At 43.1% G+C, this 17,580-nt stretch overlaps 1 protein-coding gene across 1 annotated transcript in view; it reads left to right on the forward strand.

Moving 5' to 3' along the window:
* The first annotated feature begins 610 nt into the window (after positions 1 to 610).
* SV2C (synaptic vesicle glycoprotein 2C) overlaps positions 611 to 17,580 on the forward strand; it is a 207,755-nt gene continuing 190,785 nt past the window's right edge. The window contains exon 1 of the mRNA XM_039245561.1: positions 611 to 683. The gene's annotated coding sequence lies outside the window, so the exon portion shown is untranslated. The remainder of the gene's footprint in view (positions 684 to 17,580) is intronic.

Below are 17,580 nucleotides of genomic sequence, written 5' to 3' on the forward strand. Positions count from 1 at the left end.
AGCCCTGCTCCCTGGGCTCCCTGGGAGCCCAGCTGACGTTAACAGGTCAGTCCCAGCCCCGGACAAATGGGGCAGACCCTGTCTCCCGTGGCACCAGCTAGGTCCAGCACTCAGAATTCCTTGTGGTCTCGCGGGACCAGGCTAGGGGCGCCGCCCCCAGTGCACCACGCAGAGTCACACTCAGTGACCAATTAAGGACTGGCGCCCCTTTCTTATCCCCCGCTGCAAACTCGGAGCCCTGACTCCTCCCAAGGTACTTGCCACTTGGGGGTGGTCCCTCCCTCCCCGCAAGCCCACGCTGCAGCAAAGCTTCAGCACCCGGACTCCCCCGAGCCAGGCAGCCCGCCCCGCACGGAGTCGTGCGCCGCTCCAGCCTCCCCCGCGCGCGGTGACTCCCTCCCTGCGCACCGCTCGTACTCTCGCCGAGCCGCCGCCCGGCACTGCAGCACCGCGGGGAGGAGGCGCAGGCGGAGCAGGGGGAGGAGGACCGCAGCGTGCAAGCCCGGAGCCACTTTCCCGCCCCTCCTTTCGTCGCTGACACGCTCAGTGGAGTCACCACTCCGCGCGCTGCAGGCGAGAGTGGCAGACGGAGGCGGCCCCAGAGAGAGCGCAAGAGACGCCCGCGCGGCGGCAGCTGCGGCGCTGACACCACCTAGGGCGGGGGGTCCCAGGCGTCTGGAGCGGTGAGTGAGGGACCCCGGCAGTGGTGGCGGGGATTCCCGCCGCCGCCCCATTTCCCTTCCCGACCGGGAGCCGAGCGCTGCAGCGTGGGGAACTTTTTGCTGCCTCGTAGAAGCGCAACTTCGCCGCGTGTGCCCCAGAGGAAGAGGTTGCAGGTGCCTGGTGCTGCCCCGCCGGTCGCCTCTGCTGGAGCGGGATCGGGGAATTCGCGGTAAAGCAGATGGAGTGACCCCCGGCTGCCCAGGATAGGTCAGGGAAGGCGGCCGCACTTTAGTCCGGATCCCCGGGTAGGCGGGTGAGCGGCCGCGGGGATTCGAGAGCCGCGCCCGCCTTCCGTGGGGACCTCCCCGGTAGTTGGCTTAACGTGGTTGGACGGCGAGGGGGAGTCTGAATCAAAACAAGCAGGTCTGAGCCCCCAGCGGGATGGCCATCCTGTACCCCGACCCCAGTTTTGGGGCTCAACTTTTCGGCGGGGATCCCTCTGCAGACGCGCGGGTGGAGGGGGGGCGGAGAGAGCCGCAGCGGGCGCTGGGGCAGCCTGGAAGAAACGCCCGGTCTTTAAACAGCTGTTCCACGGAAGTCCCCGAAGCCCTGTGCGCGAGAACCGGAGAGGGATGGCGAACAGGGAATCCCTCGGGGCTGGGGCTGTTTGTAAGTGCCACACTTCACTACAGACGCTACGCCTTCATTCAGCAAAAACCTGCTGAGCGCCTACTGTGCTCCAGGTGCAGCCAAATAGACCTACTGGCTTCAGGCTTGTTGCGGGAGAGGGGTTATCACCCGTAAACAAGCTCCCGGGGTCATTGCAGGTGGTGGTGAGGGCTGTGGCGGCAATCACCCGGCCCATTTGACTCTTCAATTAGCAGACGCTTTCCCCTCCGCCTGGGTTCTAGAACTGGGAAGACTTTTCTCCGGCTTGTCGCGGGGACCCCTCGGGGCTGGACCCACGAAGACTGCGGAATATGGTGATGAACTTGTAGGGCAGCTGGCACCCCGCAGCAGATGCACAACCCAGGGCCTTTCTGGGGGCGCGAGGGGACCTCAGGCGCCGGACGCGCGGGGGTGGAGGGGGAGGGGCTGAGTCACACGGGCGGGAGGGGCCGCCTGGATGGCTGGAGCGGGGGGTGGGGGTGGGTGCGCTCACGTCACCCACTACGTGTGCGAGTGATGCAAATACAGACCCACGAGGGGGGGAGGGGGTGGGGGCTGGAGGGCAGGCGGCCGAGGCTCGGCCTGGGAGCGCGCGTGTGTGCGTCAAAGGCTCTCCGGTGATGGATGCCCAGCGGCGCACCCGGCGGTGCCAGCGCCCGCCCCGGGCGGGGCGGCGGGGAAGGCGGGGGGCACTGCGGCGGGGGCGGCCAGGAAAGCCCGGCAGCGCCGGGTGTGCGGGCTGGCCCTCAGCTCCGCAGTGCGCCGCAGTGCCGGGAAGGCTCCGCAGCCGCCAGGCTCTCCCCGGGGGGATCGAAAAGATGGGGCGTCTTTTGAGGCGCCGCAACAGGGATGTCCCGAGGGCCTCCCCTCTTGCTAGACCCCGTTCCTAAATACTGAGTTGACTGACAGCGCGAGAAAGTTGTTTCAATTTAATTCTTAGCCTGAATCCTGGAAAAGAATTTGGCACTAATCTCTTTGTCGTTCACTTGTTTTTCTGTGGCACGTTCCGGCAGGCTCCGAAAGGCCTCGTGCTCGCGGCAGGGTTTCCTGCGAAAGCTTCGACGTTGAGGTTCATGAGATTCGGTAGGGCGCACCCGTTCCTTCCCCATTCCTCCGCAGTTTTGTCAGGAGACCAGGCCTCTAAGTGGGGCTTGAGAATGGCCTACGAAACGACGTGCCGCATTCCTCTTCTATGACATCAAAATGTGTGTTAGAAACAGTACTCGGAAAGCATAATCCCGGTATAAAATAAGAAGCCCAATCCATATTTCATTTTATTACTATTTTTAAAAAGACCCCACTTTCTGGAGACCTCATGGCAAAGGTTTTTCTATTGGCTTTGCAGGGTGAGTCCAAATCTGCAACATACATGTCAAAAGGATTCAAAGCAGGGAGGTGGAGGGAAGGAAGGAGGAAAACGGAGAAGCAGTCATCAAAGAGGCCAGAAGCAGATATCCTAGTCCCCCCTTTCCCGAGTATTCTGTCACCTGAGACAGGTGACTTACCCTCTTGGGTTCACCCTGCACATTTGGGAAGTGTGAAAAATAGCTCAGACTAGGTCTTCTTACAAAGTTGTTTTGAGGACGAAAGATGAAGGTCTTAGAGAGCCTTGGGCCTGCAAATTCTCTATGAATGGAAAATATTATGAAACACAGTCCCTTTAATTTTATCTTTTTAAAAATTCTGAAGACATTCACCAGTGCTGTTCCTTTAATGAAATTTAGCCTTCAGTGTCCGCAAACGCAGACAATAGACTTTTCCTAACAGTCTTCTATAAAATCAGATGCCATTAGCTGCTGTCTGGAGAAGGGGAGGAAAAAAAAAAAAAAAAGCTCTGGATTACATCTGAGTGTCTTTGGTAATGTAATAGAGAAAGTGAATTTATTTTTCATGACCCAGTGACAGTAAAAGTAGCATCTTTGGTCTGAGCAGCAGTCTAGCCTAAGAGCTAGTAGGTAAAAATTCTACTCACTGTTAACCCAGTCATATTCCTTAAGTGTGGAAGGTGCCTCACACAACAGGAAGCAGTTTCCACCCTTAAGATTATCACAAAGGGTATCACAATGTGCAATATATCATGTGACCACAAGTCCCAGAAAATCCACTTCCCATAATTAGGGAGATTAAGTCTTACTCTAATGTAAACTTGTTGATGATATATTTCAAGAATAAAAACTTCTGATTTTTCAAAATGCCTTCCTAGCTCTTCACAATGCTGTTACTCATGTGACTCATACATAGTGGTAGGTATCTATGAATGGTTAAGGTCAAAATGCCCTTTTTATTCTGTGCCCTGTATCAAGGGAAAGCTATGATTCACCAGGACTTCTTGGTTCCTTTTGCTGTGGGTTTTGTCTGACCCAGGGTCTACAGCATGTATTATCATTACCCATTTAAACACAAACTCGTCATTTAGATTAAGTCTGTCAGTAAACCTAAGAGAGGCAGCCTCCCTGTCTGTGTGCAGTTTTGGTACAACATTGCTAAATTGTTTTTGGTTTTGATTTGTCTTTTTCAATTCCAGCCCTATTGAGCCAGTGTAAATGTTGCAGTGAATTGGATTTGGAGCTTCTTTATTTGATGCAGCTGAAATAACAAAGTGGGGGAGGGCATATTATTATTTTAATCCTTGCTGGGAATATGTCTTAATGGGGTGTAACGGCACCATTTGCTTTTATCACAAACACCCCTTGTAATCGAGGACACGGGTGCTAGTTGCGTACCACCATGTCTTCCCCCGCTGGGAAGAGCTGAAGAAAATGAAATAAAAGGAGAGCAGTGGATTGGATGGGGTGGTACTTTCTGGGTCTAATCTTTCCCTCTGTGAAATACAGAAATATATGATGACTTTTATTTAAAATAAGCTCGATTCCAGTATAAGTAATTAACATACAATGTTATATTAGTTTCAGGTGTATGGTACAGTGATTCATACAATTTTTTCTACATTACTCAGTGATCATCATAAGTATACTTCTTAAACATTTTAAAAAGTTTATTTATTTATTTTGAGAGCGAGCAAGAGAGAGTGAGTGAGCAAAGGAGAGGCAGAGAGAGAGGGAGAGAGAAAGAATCCCAAGCAGGATCCACACCATCAGCACAGAGCCTGACGTGGGGCTCGAACTCATGAACCGTGTTATGATGTCCTGAGCCAAAACCAGGAGTCGGGCACTTAATTGACTAAGCCATCCAGGCACCGGAGGATAAGTATACCCTTAATCCCCTTCACCTCTTTCACTCATCCTTCCACCCACCTCTCCTCTGGTAACCACCAGTTCTCTGTATTAACCACCAGTCTGCTTTTTGTCTCTTGTTCATTTGTTGTGTTTCTTAAATTCCACATTTGAGTGAAATCATATAGTATGTCTTTCTCTGCCTTATTTCACTTAGCATTATACCAGTTAGGGACATCCATGTTGTTGCAAATGGTGAGATTTCATTCTTTTTTTATGGCTGAGTAATATCCCATTGTGTATATAGACCATATCTTCTTTATTCGTTGATGAGTTATATTTTAAATTTCAACTTTGCTTATAAGTAGAATATAAAAAGTGTTTTTTATTAACATATGTTCCAGTTTTACATGGAGCTATGGGCTTTGTTTTTGTTGAATAATTGATCTGTTAGATTTTGGGTTATGCCATTAGGGTTAGGGACTAAAACGTTTTTCAAAGGCCAGATTTGAACAGTCGTAATCTCAGTTCACTAATCTCAGTAGAGCAGATATCCAGATGAATTTAACATGACAAATTTATTTTGTTTAAAGATTCTATTTTTAACTCATCTCCACAGCCAGAGTGGTGCTCGAACTCACAACCCTGAGACAGAGTCGCATGTTCCACCCACTGAGCTGGCTATGTGCCCCTAACTTGACAAATTTTAAATACTTTCTGTTGAGCACCCAGTACATACCATGCCTGCTGCATCATTTCCTGTGGACAGTATGTACTACAAATGATTAAGACTGGCGACTAAGAACCATACTACTGAGCTTTAGTCTTCTTATGGCACTGTGCCCTCTTACAATTCAGGAGCACAGTGGGATTTATGACTAATCAGACCAAGTGCTTTTTCTTGTTGTTTGCTGCTCTTTAGAAATCCTATGAATTAGCCAAATAGACCGATGGTTCTTAGTCGCCCTGTGTATCATACTTCCCTGACATGTTTATTCAAGTGGAGAAGTACAGGCTTCATCCTAGGCACTCTGAAGTGAGTGGTTCTGTGGGTGGATCCAGAATATGCTGTTTATCAAACTCTGAAAAATGAGTTATATGTCATCACTAAAGGTCTACACTTGCCGGAGTACTTGAATGAGTACATGACAGTGTGGCAGGGACCCAGAGCACGTGAGCTCCGTAAGCTGTGTTGTTCTCTTCAGTACTTATTGAGTCTCTACTTGAAACTCTCAGGGAATTTGCCTTCTAGCTAGCAGGACAGACTTAAAGATGACTAGCTTCTGTGGTAGGGGTCAGAGGTGGAGTGAGTGGGATGGGTAGTTGGGAAGGACTCTGTGGAGACAGTTATGCAGATGGTATCCCAGAAGAAAGAGCATAGGCAGAAGGAGGAGCATATATGAGAGGCTAGTCTGGTGGCAGAAAGGCTGACAACTTAGCATGGCCTTCAAGGCTCTGGATGGTCTGGCACTTGCTTAAGCCTGTCACCTCATTTTGCTTACCTTCCAGACCTCTCCCATCTTAGCAACCTGCAGACATCAGCCTCCCTACTGCCTGCTCTACCCTACCTTCACCATATTAACTCTTTACGCTCTTCAGACCTCCGTTATCTTCCCTTTCTGGGGCAGCCTCCCAACCCTCTCTCGGGAGGTGAAAATTCTCTCTTCTCTCACAGTGCTCTTTTCTTTTCTTTAAAAAAATTTTTTTTAAGTTTATTTATTTTTTAGAGAGAGAGAGAGAGCGCGCAAGCAAGAGAGAGGCAGAGAGAGAGGGAGACATGGAATCCGAAGCAGGCCTCCAGGTTCTGAGCTGTCAGCACAGAGCCCGACCTAGGGTTCTAACCCACGAACTGTGAGATCATGACCTGAGCCGAAGTTGGTCACTGAACTGACTGAGCCACCTAGGCACCTCTTATGGTGCTCTTTTCTTTATAAATAAGGTTGTTGGAGAAAAACAGGCTACTCAGTGAATTTGAATTCAGAAAAACAAAATATTTCTTAATCAAATATTGCTCGGGACATACTTATATTAAAATGTTATTTGTTGTTTATATAAAGTTAAATTTCTCTGGGCATCCAGTATTTTTACTTGCTGAATCTGGCAACTCTGTTTAGAAAGCCCATTAATTTTACTCTTTTTAAAGTGAAGTTGTTTCATTAATGCCTGTCTCTCCTGACCGAACTATAAACTCCAGGAGGCCAAGGACAAGGTCAGGGATAGGTTGTTGTTTTGTCTTGTTGTTTATCCCTAGTGTCTAAAGCACTGTCTGGAGCTTAGTAAGAGCTCAAGAAATATTATCAGATGACTTAATAAACTGTTTAAGAAAACTGCTGTAACTGTGGACAAGTTTCTTAACCTTTTTAGAGCCTTGATTTCTTAAGCTGTGAAAAGATGATTTTTATATCTATTTTGTAGGATTGTGTGTAAAGGTTAAACAGGGAAAACATTCCTAGCATGTTACTTTGCAGGCACTGTACCCCTAGAAACTTTATCTCTTCAGTCAGTGTTTGTTTTGTAAACTGAAAGCATTCCTTCTTAATGCATGAGATCCCACATCCTGTTTATTATAATGCAATTCTGTAAGTCATTAAGTGTTTCCTGAATATTTACCAAGTTCAAGGTACTCTGGAGGTTCTACTGTGCAGTTGCAAAGGTCCTGTTTCAAAAAGAACCCATGTGTGGAATGGTAACACCCGAGGGCTGGCTTCATGGGTCTTCGTCCTACCTGGGCACATGGTGCCTCATGTTCAGAAAGGCCCTGTGTTTGATTTATGCTCTGCCATCACCTCTTGAAACTTTTTGAACATGAGGTCAGTTATGTAGCTAATACTGGTAACCTATGCATATTTGTATTTAGCACATGCATGTGGAGCATTATAGTCTTTACAATGGTCCTTGGCCTCAGAGTACTTGTGATTTTCCCCAGTTACATGGTTTATAATTGGCTGAACCAAGATCAAGGTCTTTTCCAGTGTGGCATGACTGTCTTCACCTTCACAACCACCCAGTGTGTCTAAAATAAACCTTTGATGGCAGCATGGAGCCTGCTTGGGCTTCTCTCTCTCCCTCTCTCTGCCCCTTACCCACTCGCACTGTCTTTGTCTCTCTCAAAATAAATAAAACTTAAAAAACAAAACAAAACAAAAAAAACGACCAGGGAATCACGGCTTTGGAAGCCATTCCCTGTGATCTCTTTATTTGTTGCAAATAAAAGTTTTCTTTGTGCAAAAAAAAACAAATAAATAAATAAATAAATAAAATAAAATAAAATAAACCTTTGAGTGAGCATCAGGAGCCTGTAAAGAATTAGCTTTAGTTCTCCTCTTCTTGGGTCATTTCCATTGACCTTTCCTGCCTGTCACTGCTCCTGCAGTCGCTGAGAGACTGCAGCTTCAAGTTCTAGGTCTGCCTTCGTGGGAACACCAGGAACAATGTGCTTTAGACTCTGTCTCCATCTATATTCAGGGTTTTAAATCTGCAGATCCACAAAATAGTGATCATTGGAGGTGGAGGGGCAGGGAGCTAAAGTTTTTCTAAGAGAAATATCGGAGGTGTATGTTCTTTGTTTTAAATTACCCAGCTGAGTCACGCAGCCCGGGAGCCTTGCATCAGGGAACAGCCATGCATTTTGGCAGTGGGTAGAGAAGGTCACCCACTTTGTCATTTCAAGCTCTGACTAGCTTATTTTAAAATATACTCATTTAAATATTACTTTTTAGTAGCTTTAAGCATGCCATTTCTTCTTCTTTTTTTTTTTAAGTAATTCCCGTGCTTATGTATGTTTGTATCTAAGAAGTAACATCCTAATAATTCCGCTGGGCTCCTCCCATGTTTGCCTTCACACTATTATTGTTTTCAACATGTGACAGCATGCTCCAGTTAATGCACATTAAACACATTATGAGCTGCATTGAACCCAAAAGGTAACTTATATAGAAAGATTATTAGTTTTGAAGTATCCAGTTAAATCCATCACTGGGGTGTCCCCTTGGCCACATCAGTGTGGAGGCAGAAATACAGACTCACACTAGCAGCCACAGTCATTTCCCAACTGTGGACTCCCATCTGCTGTAAAGACTCTTCCCTATTTCTTTGAGGCATCAGGGATCATTCCTGTGGTCCTTGTCCCTATTTCTCTGCTGTAGCATCATCACAGTGTTGCAGAACGTACTCCCCACTGCCCAGAGTGCTCGGCTCCAATATCATAGGACCTGCTGACGCTACCACGTGCTTTTCATGTCCCTGGAGAGTTTAGAGAACATGTGACGATATGGGGCTGGAAAGAAACACTGCAGAGGACACGGCATCCTGTATTCACAATCAACTGTCCTTTCCCACTCCAGCCCATTGTCCTAAGACCATACTAGTGGGTCTCAGATTGCCTTCGCTTCGGACTGAGCTCTTTCCTGGGAATTGCTTAGTCCCTCCCTTCCAGACATGCTCAGAAGTTTCAGAATATTAAGATAAATGGTCAGAATTTTGCACAGCATGTTCTATGCATTTTATTTGTGGTAGTGAAAAATCAGAAACGATGTAAATGTCCATCAGAGTGATCTGATCAGTCACAGTTCATCTAAATAATGAAATACACACAACCATTGAAATGAACCTGTATATACTAACATGGAAATATTTTGAAGATAAATGATTAATGAAAAATACAACATTTTATTGACCAGGATATGTTATATACATCTATTAAAAAATTTAGGTACATTAAAAAGTCTGGAAGGACAAAGACTAAATTATTATCTTTTGGGAATAAAATGGAGAGGGCCTGACACATTTTACTTTATATATTTTTGAATTTTTTGAGTTTTTAGCAATAATTATATATTACTTTGTAAGTAAGGCATTAGAAAAGTTGGTAAAAATTAATTTCAAGATGCCTCTGTGATGATGATGATGTTTCTTAAATAGGTTCAGTTATTAATGTTTTAGTGGTTAAAACACACTGCCAGGTTTTTTTGTTTTGTTTTGTTTTTAGTTCATAAGACAGGAAGTTGATTGAAGTTGTGAGGACAGAGATTATTTTGGTGCTCAATAAAGCTGTTTTCATTTTGAAAGAAAAAATGGAACTCACCTATAAACATCAGTACACTGGCCACTGAGAAGAACTGCTCATTGCAGACTTAGGTATGAAAGCTGAGGACCTCTCCTCTATCCACCACCTGTGATCTCAATAAATCTTGTGAGACTAATAGCTGTCAAAAGCCAGTATTGCTACTCAAATGTTTTGCTTTTAGGGACATTTTCCATCCCACGATGGTTGTATATTTGATGAGATTGGAGATGGACAATTTTTATCTTCCCTTCCGTTGGTCTGGAATGTCCTCCATCCTGCCACTTACTTGCCTTCCGCATACCCCCCCCCAACAAACATATACCCACTCATGGAAAAGACTCCTAACTCCACTTCAAGCATCAGCTTAAAACTTCATATTCCTCCGCTGCAGAATTCAGTTCTCTTTGTTTATTTCTCCCAGTCCCTTTGCAGCCTCCACTCTCCAGTGCTTCTCACACTTTGTCATTGTAGCCTCTCTACACGTGTTTTACTAGATTCTGGGCCCCTTGAGCCTTAAAAGGCCAAGTCGTTGAGATCTTTATAACTCCAGGTGCTGGACATATTTTAAATAATTATTAAGCCTTTTTAATTCAAGTATAATATAAAGAGACAAAAATGTACATATTAAAAGTGTATCGCTGAATTGATTTTTACAAACTGAACACATCTCTTTAACCAACACCCAGATCATGATAGAGGTGGTTCCCAGCACCCCAGAAGCCCCTTGCACATCCCTTCCAGTCATAAGCCTCTTCCACTATCCTGATCTCAGTCCTCTGGAGGTGCTTACATGCAGCTCTCCCTGTTCTGCTCTGATGTCCTTTTTTTCATGCCCAATGTCTGGGAAACTGGTTGGCAGAGCCTAATCACTGCTGATGGACATGGGAATGTCCCGAATAACAGTGTCCTGGGAACACCCAGACAGGTTGTCTCCAGATTCTCAAACTCTCAGACCACAAGGTGCCAGAGGCAGAGAAAACAGTCCCTAATTGGTTCCCCCCTCTTCTGGGCTGCAAAGCAACTCCCTTTGTGATAAGTGTAAGTCCCTTGTCAGCAATTCTGTCAGTTGACCTCTATTTATATCAGATTGGATAACTTTCCTTCTTTTTCTGATTTGCTAAAGTTTCTTAGGAATATGTATAGAATTTTATCCATGCTTTTAAGTCTCTGATTCATTACAAAATAATTTCTTTTTCATAGATAAAGTCTCCAGATTTCTATTTCTTCTTGTGTCAGTTTTAGTAAAATGCATTTAAGAAAAGAGAAATTTGTTAACTTTTTCCAGATTGTCAGATTTATTGTGTAGTTATTTTTTGATCACTGGTTTGTTTTTATTTTGTGAACTCTGTGATTCTTGTGTTTAATTGTATTTTCTTCATTGCTTTGAATACTCTTATTAATTTTTTGTATAGATTCTAGAAACTTGAGAGTCGTGTGGCATTATTTGTAGATTATTACAAATGCATATAAATTATTTAAAATGCACTCTTACATCATTTGAGCATGGACTCTGCCTGTGGTTATTTGCAAATTTTAAAACTCATTATTTCTTTTATTTACTATTAAATAACAGCCCTGAAAATATCAGAATATTAGTAACTAGGTAGAATGATAGATACATTTAGGTAATTTTTAAAATATCTAAATGATAGAAGCCAGGCTTATAGGAGATTCCAGTTTCATTGAAAGCAAAGATGTTGATAAAAATGAAATACCCTGGGCTTGATGTGGACCTACTAGTTATTTAATGTGTATTTAATTAGAATTTAATGTGTTTAGAATCTGAATGGATGAATGAACCATGATTTGAAATTTGATGACAAGGGTTTTATTTAGTGAAAGCCACGAACTTCATTCAATTCTTATTCCATCTCTGCCTGCATTTACATGGATCTGTCAGACAGTGGCAGACTTTGCAGATTCCATCCTTTGAAAGTGATTGTAGGGGAGTTTGAAAGTGATTGTAGGGGAGCAAACTCATGAAATACACATGGTTTGTTGGAGGGCTCTCTTATATCCCAGCAACCCATATACTGAGTGATTCAACATCATGTATTTATATAGTGCTGCTTATTTTTGGCTAAGATCAAGTTTAGTACTGCTTAACTTCTACCATTCCTTCTTTTTCCTAATATCCATCTATTCCCTGTCCAACATTATAAATTTCATTAAGCTTATTTATTTTGAGAGGAAATACAGAGCTTGACTCAGGGCTCAATCCCACAAACCATGAAATCATGACCTGAGCCAAAATCAAGAGTTGGATACTTAACCAAATGAGCCACCTAGGCACCCCAACATTATGAATTTTTTATTGATTTTTGTCTTCCTCCTTTAACTATATTTGCCTCTTTTATGCTGGGGAGAAAAAAAAAAGAAAATCTCATTTGATACATCAGATGATTATTGCTACATCATGGTACCTAACTGACTACTCCAAAAGTTAGTAACTTAAAGCAATTTCTTTTTGCTTGTGCATCTGTGGATTGGCAGGCTAAATTTCTTTTGAGATTTTTAGATTTTCTCCAAGGTACAAGTTAGGTTCAGGTCTTTGATTCTACTTGGAGTAATTGGCTATCCAGTTCATATTTTTTGCAAGAAAAATTAAGAAAAATAACGTGGGGTGCCTCTTAAGCCTAGGCTCGGAACCAGTGCATGTCACTTCAACCCATGTTCCACTGACCAAAAACATGACACAAAGGACAGTTCCACTTGACAAAGCACTGCCTCACATACCGCACAATTTTCTCGTGTCCCTCCAGACATCTATTTAAGTGAAAATTGTGTTCCAATAACTTAAGTCTTGAACTTCTGCTAAACACAAGTATTTTTTTGCATAATTTTTATATGTAACATATTTTCCTTGAGTGAAACTGCTTATAAATCAAGGGAAGACTACACTTTGTTTTATTTAAAATCTTACCAAGAGTTGGGGTGCCTGGGTGGCTCAGCCAGTTAAGCATCCAACTTCGGCTCAGGTCATGATCTCATGGTCAGTGAGTTCGAGTTCCGTGTCAGGCTCTATGATGACAGCTGAGAGACTGGAGTTTGTTTCTGATTCTGTGTTTCCCCCCTCTCTGCCCCTCCCCTACCTTGTGCCCTGTCCCCCCATCTCTCAAGAATAAATAAGCATTGAAAAAAATAAATAATTTTGCATAAAAAATAAAATCTTACCGAGAGTTGCTCATCATTTCCAACAATCATGTCACCAGTCGTAACACACACTAGTTGTGATATTTAAGTTGTTACTAAACACACCTATATTCGTCTCCATGGGTGTTTGTTACATTTATGGTGATTACATATTTTTTAATTACTTTTTTAAATGTTTTCATTTATTTTTGGAGGAGAGAGAGATAGAGCATGAGGGTGGGAGGGACAGCGAGAGAGGGAGACACAGAATCCAAAACAGGCTCCAGGCTCTGAGCTGTTAGCACAGAACCTGACGTGGGGCTTGAACTCACAAACTGTGGGATCGTGACCCGAGCCAAAATTGGACGCTTAACCAACTGAGCCACCCAGGCACCTATATACATTTTTTAAAGTTTGTTTATTTTGAGAGAGAAAGAGAGAGAGAGAGAGCATGAGCAGGGGAGGACCAGAGAGAGAGGAAGACAGAGAATCCCAGGCAGGCTCCATGCTGTGAGCACAGAGCTGGAGATGGGCACAAACTCAGGAATCGTGAGATCATGACCCAAGTCAAGATTAAGAGTTGGACACTTGACAGACTGAGGCATCCAGGTGCCCTGATGATTATACATTTAGAAGCAAGCATTTCATGTCTTCATACTGTATTCTAGAGTTGTTACAGTGGAACATTTCATATTTAAAAACCTATTTTATTATTTCTTCTATTTCTCCTGTTAATGTCACTGTTAAGGCATTGCATTGTTATTTTAAGTTTATGTGTGCAAGTGGGTTATTTTATCTATGAAAATTATTTAATAAGGCATTGAAAATATATGTTATTGCTAGGTGTTGTTGGATTGCTCTAAATTTTCTACATTTTAGTGCCATGTGTAGTCAGCTGATTTCTCTTTCTGGATCAGAAGAGGCAAGTTGTAACAGAGAGGGCTCTTCCACTTTGGCATTGTTTCTGAATGGAGCATGCTCTTTTGTGAAGATTACTACATTATCCTCTCTTCAGCAATAGTTGTGAAGGGCGTAGTGTATGACTTGGACTTGCTTACAGAAATGGTGTGTCTATAGAAAATATGCAAGCCTTTATCATAATTCTCCTTCCAAGACTCACCCAAAATGCAAGCTGTGTGAAGACTTGGGCTGTGAAGACACGAGTTTTTATCGTGCTCTCTAATCCCAATTCATGATGGGCAAGAACAGGAAAATCTTAGAAGAGAGAAGAAACAGACATTTTCAAAGATGCCTGCTCTAAAAACTAGGGGAGATGCCCAGCTAGGGGTCTAGTGATTTCTTTCTAACCCTGCTTTTCAAATCTTGTTATTCTCTGAGGTCACTGCTGGACAGTGTTTCCAATGGGATTCCCTTGCCAGTCTTCTGTGTATGAAGGTGTGAGCCCTCTGAACTGCTTCCACAGGAGGCTCTGACAACAGAGGGAGTGAAAGCTTGGTGATCTGTCTTGGTCTGTAGTTCCAGGATAAGAATATTTTTCTATCAACAGAAACTGATATCACGGTAATTCAGAAGGAATGCATCAGAAGACATTGAATGATTGACCCAGGACTGAATAATACATCTGGTTTGTGTGCCTTTTAATCCAAAATTTGAGTATTGATAAGGGCATCACATTCATTATCTATGGCATGCAGAGGACATTCTTATTGGGGCAGAGCTCCAAACATTCATTACTGTGAACCTGAATATGTAATGATTGTGCCTGCCATTTGGGATACAGATGTGAGTGCACAAGAAGGTTTGATTATATTCAAAGGCAGAGAATAAAATAAATAATCCAAACCCATAAAGGTTAACACCCACTTCCCAGCCAGTCTGAGGAGAAAGACCATTGATTAATATAATTGAATGTGAGACAGGAATATAGGCCATCTTTTACTTCCAGCTTTATTTAATCTCATGAGAATGACATGATTCTTCTGTAGGGGTGACACCAGTGAAACCTGCTGGCCATGGAAAATTTGGAAGCATTTGAGCTCTGTCTAAATTATACACTGACAGGGCCTGAGCCAAAGTTAAAGGGACATTTTGCAATAGATAACAAATTTATTTACTCCAACTTTTTGACATTATGCAAACTCTTAGTATTGCCCTATTACACAGTAGCTATGTTGATTACCACATCAGGCATTTGGTGTAACATCATACTGCATTTAATAAAGCTCCTAAATAAGAGTTCATGCTATGTCTGACTGTTGGGTTAGAAATGTTTTCCACACAGTAAATGATTTTAAAATTGGGTAGTGCAAAATTTTAAAAATCCTACGAAGAATTATCTTTGCGTAAAATTAAAGCATAATAAAGTGTGACCCTGAATTCTTGGGGCTCCCAAAGATGCTTTTGACATCACTTCTGCACCTCCTCCTAGCCATTATAGTGCTTTTTTTTGCTGGTATGTGTGTGTTTTGGGGGGATACTGTGTGTGTGTGTGTGTGTGTGTGTGTTTTCATTTCCTCTGCTGGTAGTGATGGGTTGTGACATCTTCACTCAGGAAATCATGACAGTGTTAAGTGCTTCTCAGGTTCATCTGATTGCATTGTACTTTTTTGCTTGGAGGGGTTTCCTCCTTCTCTCAAAGGATTACTGACCATTGATTTTTGGGCTGGCTGACATCTGACAACACAAAACTCTCCATAACGGTTTTCACTCTCTCTGATTGACAGCACTGGAAATCAGGATGTCTAGCTTCCTCAGTGTAACAACTTCTCAGGTTAGCCACTGCACGTGTCCTCAGCCTGAAGGCCACGTAGGTTTAACCCTCGGGTTCAGCCTACCTTCTAGTAATGGTGAAGGGATTTATGATGATCTTTTCAGGTTGTATCAGATTTTCTTTCTTTTTACCAAGTTGAATTTTTCATTCAAAATTCCAAAATTAACTCTAAGAACTAGTGTGTGTCTGTGTCTGTATATTCCTTAGGCTAATAGATTTCTTATCTCAGAAGAGATGAAATAAAGAGTTGATGGTCCAATGTGAATTTCGCTCTTAGTTGAATTTTGTAAATGTGCCAAAAACCTGTACATATATAGTCCTGTCAGCAAAATGGCCAAAATATTTTATTTGTAAGTGCTTAGAGCATGTTTAAAATGTTGAACTATGGAATTTGCAAATGTTTATTAACTTTGTTTACTATTAGGATAATAAGAAAAGGAGGGATTTTAAATGAATCATGGCACATATTATTTAGTCCTGACTCATGTAAAGCCACATTTTAACTCAGCGGAAGTTCAAGTTGGCTGTTCATTTACTTCTTTATTAGCTCAAAAGTCACAGGTATGTTAAATGGAAAAAAAAAAATACAGCTTCACAGTATATAATGAAACCTAGCATCCAAACTACAGTAAATCCAAAGAGCAATGGCTATTGAGCATTCTTTCCTATGAGAGCATAAAAGGAACCAGAATTTATCTGGAGATGAGAAGACAGAGAAGTTACTTAATAACAGTCTTAAGTATGTGAAGGTTGAATGCACAATATCATGCCTACCTTTTCTTTTCTTCTTAACGGGAAACAGGAGAAAATGGACTCAAACTGATAACTGAAATATTTTTAAATATGAAATCAAAATTTCAATTCAATTTCAGTTAACAAATGGATCATCTCCTTTGTGCAAGGGATATGCAATGCTCATTAAGAAAAATGAGATGGGTAGGATTCAGCCTGTCATCTCAAGCACACAGACCCACGAGGGAGGGCTCAGATGAGTTATATATAGAGATACTATACATCGAGGAGTGGGCATTCATTATCAGCAGCTCAGAATCCTGCAGTCGTTTTAAGATGGCAGTGGCTCATTTGCTTAAGGCAGAGCTCCTCAATCCCAGTGCTACTGACATTTGGGCCAGATAATTCTATGTAGGGGGCTGTGTTGTGCATTGTAGGGTAGTTAACAGCATCCCTGACTGCTACGAGATGCCAGTAGTATTTACCCCTCCAGTCATCACATCCAAAAGTGTCTCAAATAATGCCTAATGTGCCCAGGGTAGGAGTAGAGAGTGTGTAAGATCATCCCCAGCTGAGAACCACTGACCTCAGGAATAAAGAAAACCCTCAAAAGCCATCTCTTTTGAGGTGACCCCTGAAAGGCAGATAGGATTTTATCAAGCAGACAGGGCAATGCAGGATATTTGAGGTAGGGGTGGAGCATCCTTGAGGCGGATGGGAAGAACAAGTTATTCTATGGATGGGGAGAGAAGAGGTGTGAGCACTGGAATTTGGCAGTGGTGGGAGATTGAGCTGCTGGGGTGGATGGGAATTCCTGAAGTTGGGTGCAGCAGTTCGGGCTCAGTTTGAGCAGAGAATTATCTTTATTAAAAGTTCACATTCCCTGAGATGAATTTGAAATCAAGTGTACAGTGGCTTAGGGTAGGGAGAGCCTTGAGGTAAAGATATCAGTTAGGAGTGACCAATTTCAGTTACTTCACATAGATGGCCCCTCATTCTTCATTCATTCTGTGAAGTGCTTAGCCCACACATATTTATTGTGCTGCTATTAAGTACTGGGCACTGCTCCAGCTGCTGGGGGTAGAACAAAGAACAAGGCAGATTAAGTCCTTGAGGCACCTGGGTGGCTCAGTTGGTTGAATTTCGGCTCAGGTCATGATCTCATGGTTTTTGGGATTGAATCCCACGTCTGCACTGTCAGTACAGCACCTGCATGGGATTCTATGTCCCTCTTTCTTTGCCCCTCACTCACCCACTCTTCCCTACTTGCACTCGAGCTCTCTCTTAAAATATATAAATACACTTAAAAAAAACCAGATAAAGTCCTTGTTCTCATGGAGCTTACGTTCTAGATTACAATACTCAAATAAAAATGAAATTATCAAAATAATTTCATTTATTTTTTTCGTGCTCTA

This window comes from Hyaena hyaena, unplaced genomic scaffold (assembly GCF_003009895.1).
Source record: "Hyaena hyaena isolate Hyena2069 unplaced genomic scaffold, ASM300989v1 scaffold_260, whole genome shotgun sequence".
Classification (NCBI taxonomy): domain Eukaryota; kingdom Metazoa; phylum Chordata; class Mammalia; order Carnivora; family Hyaenidae; genus Hyaena; species Hyaena hyaena.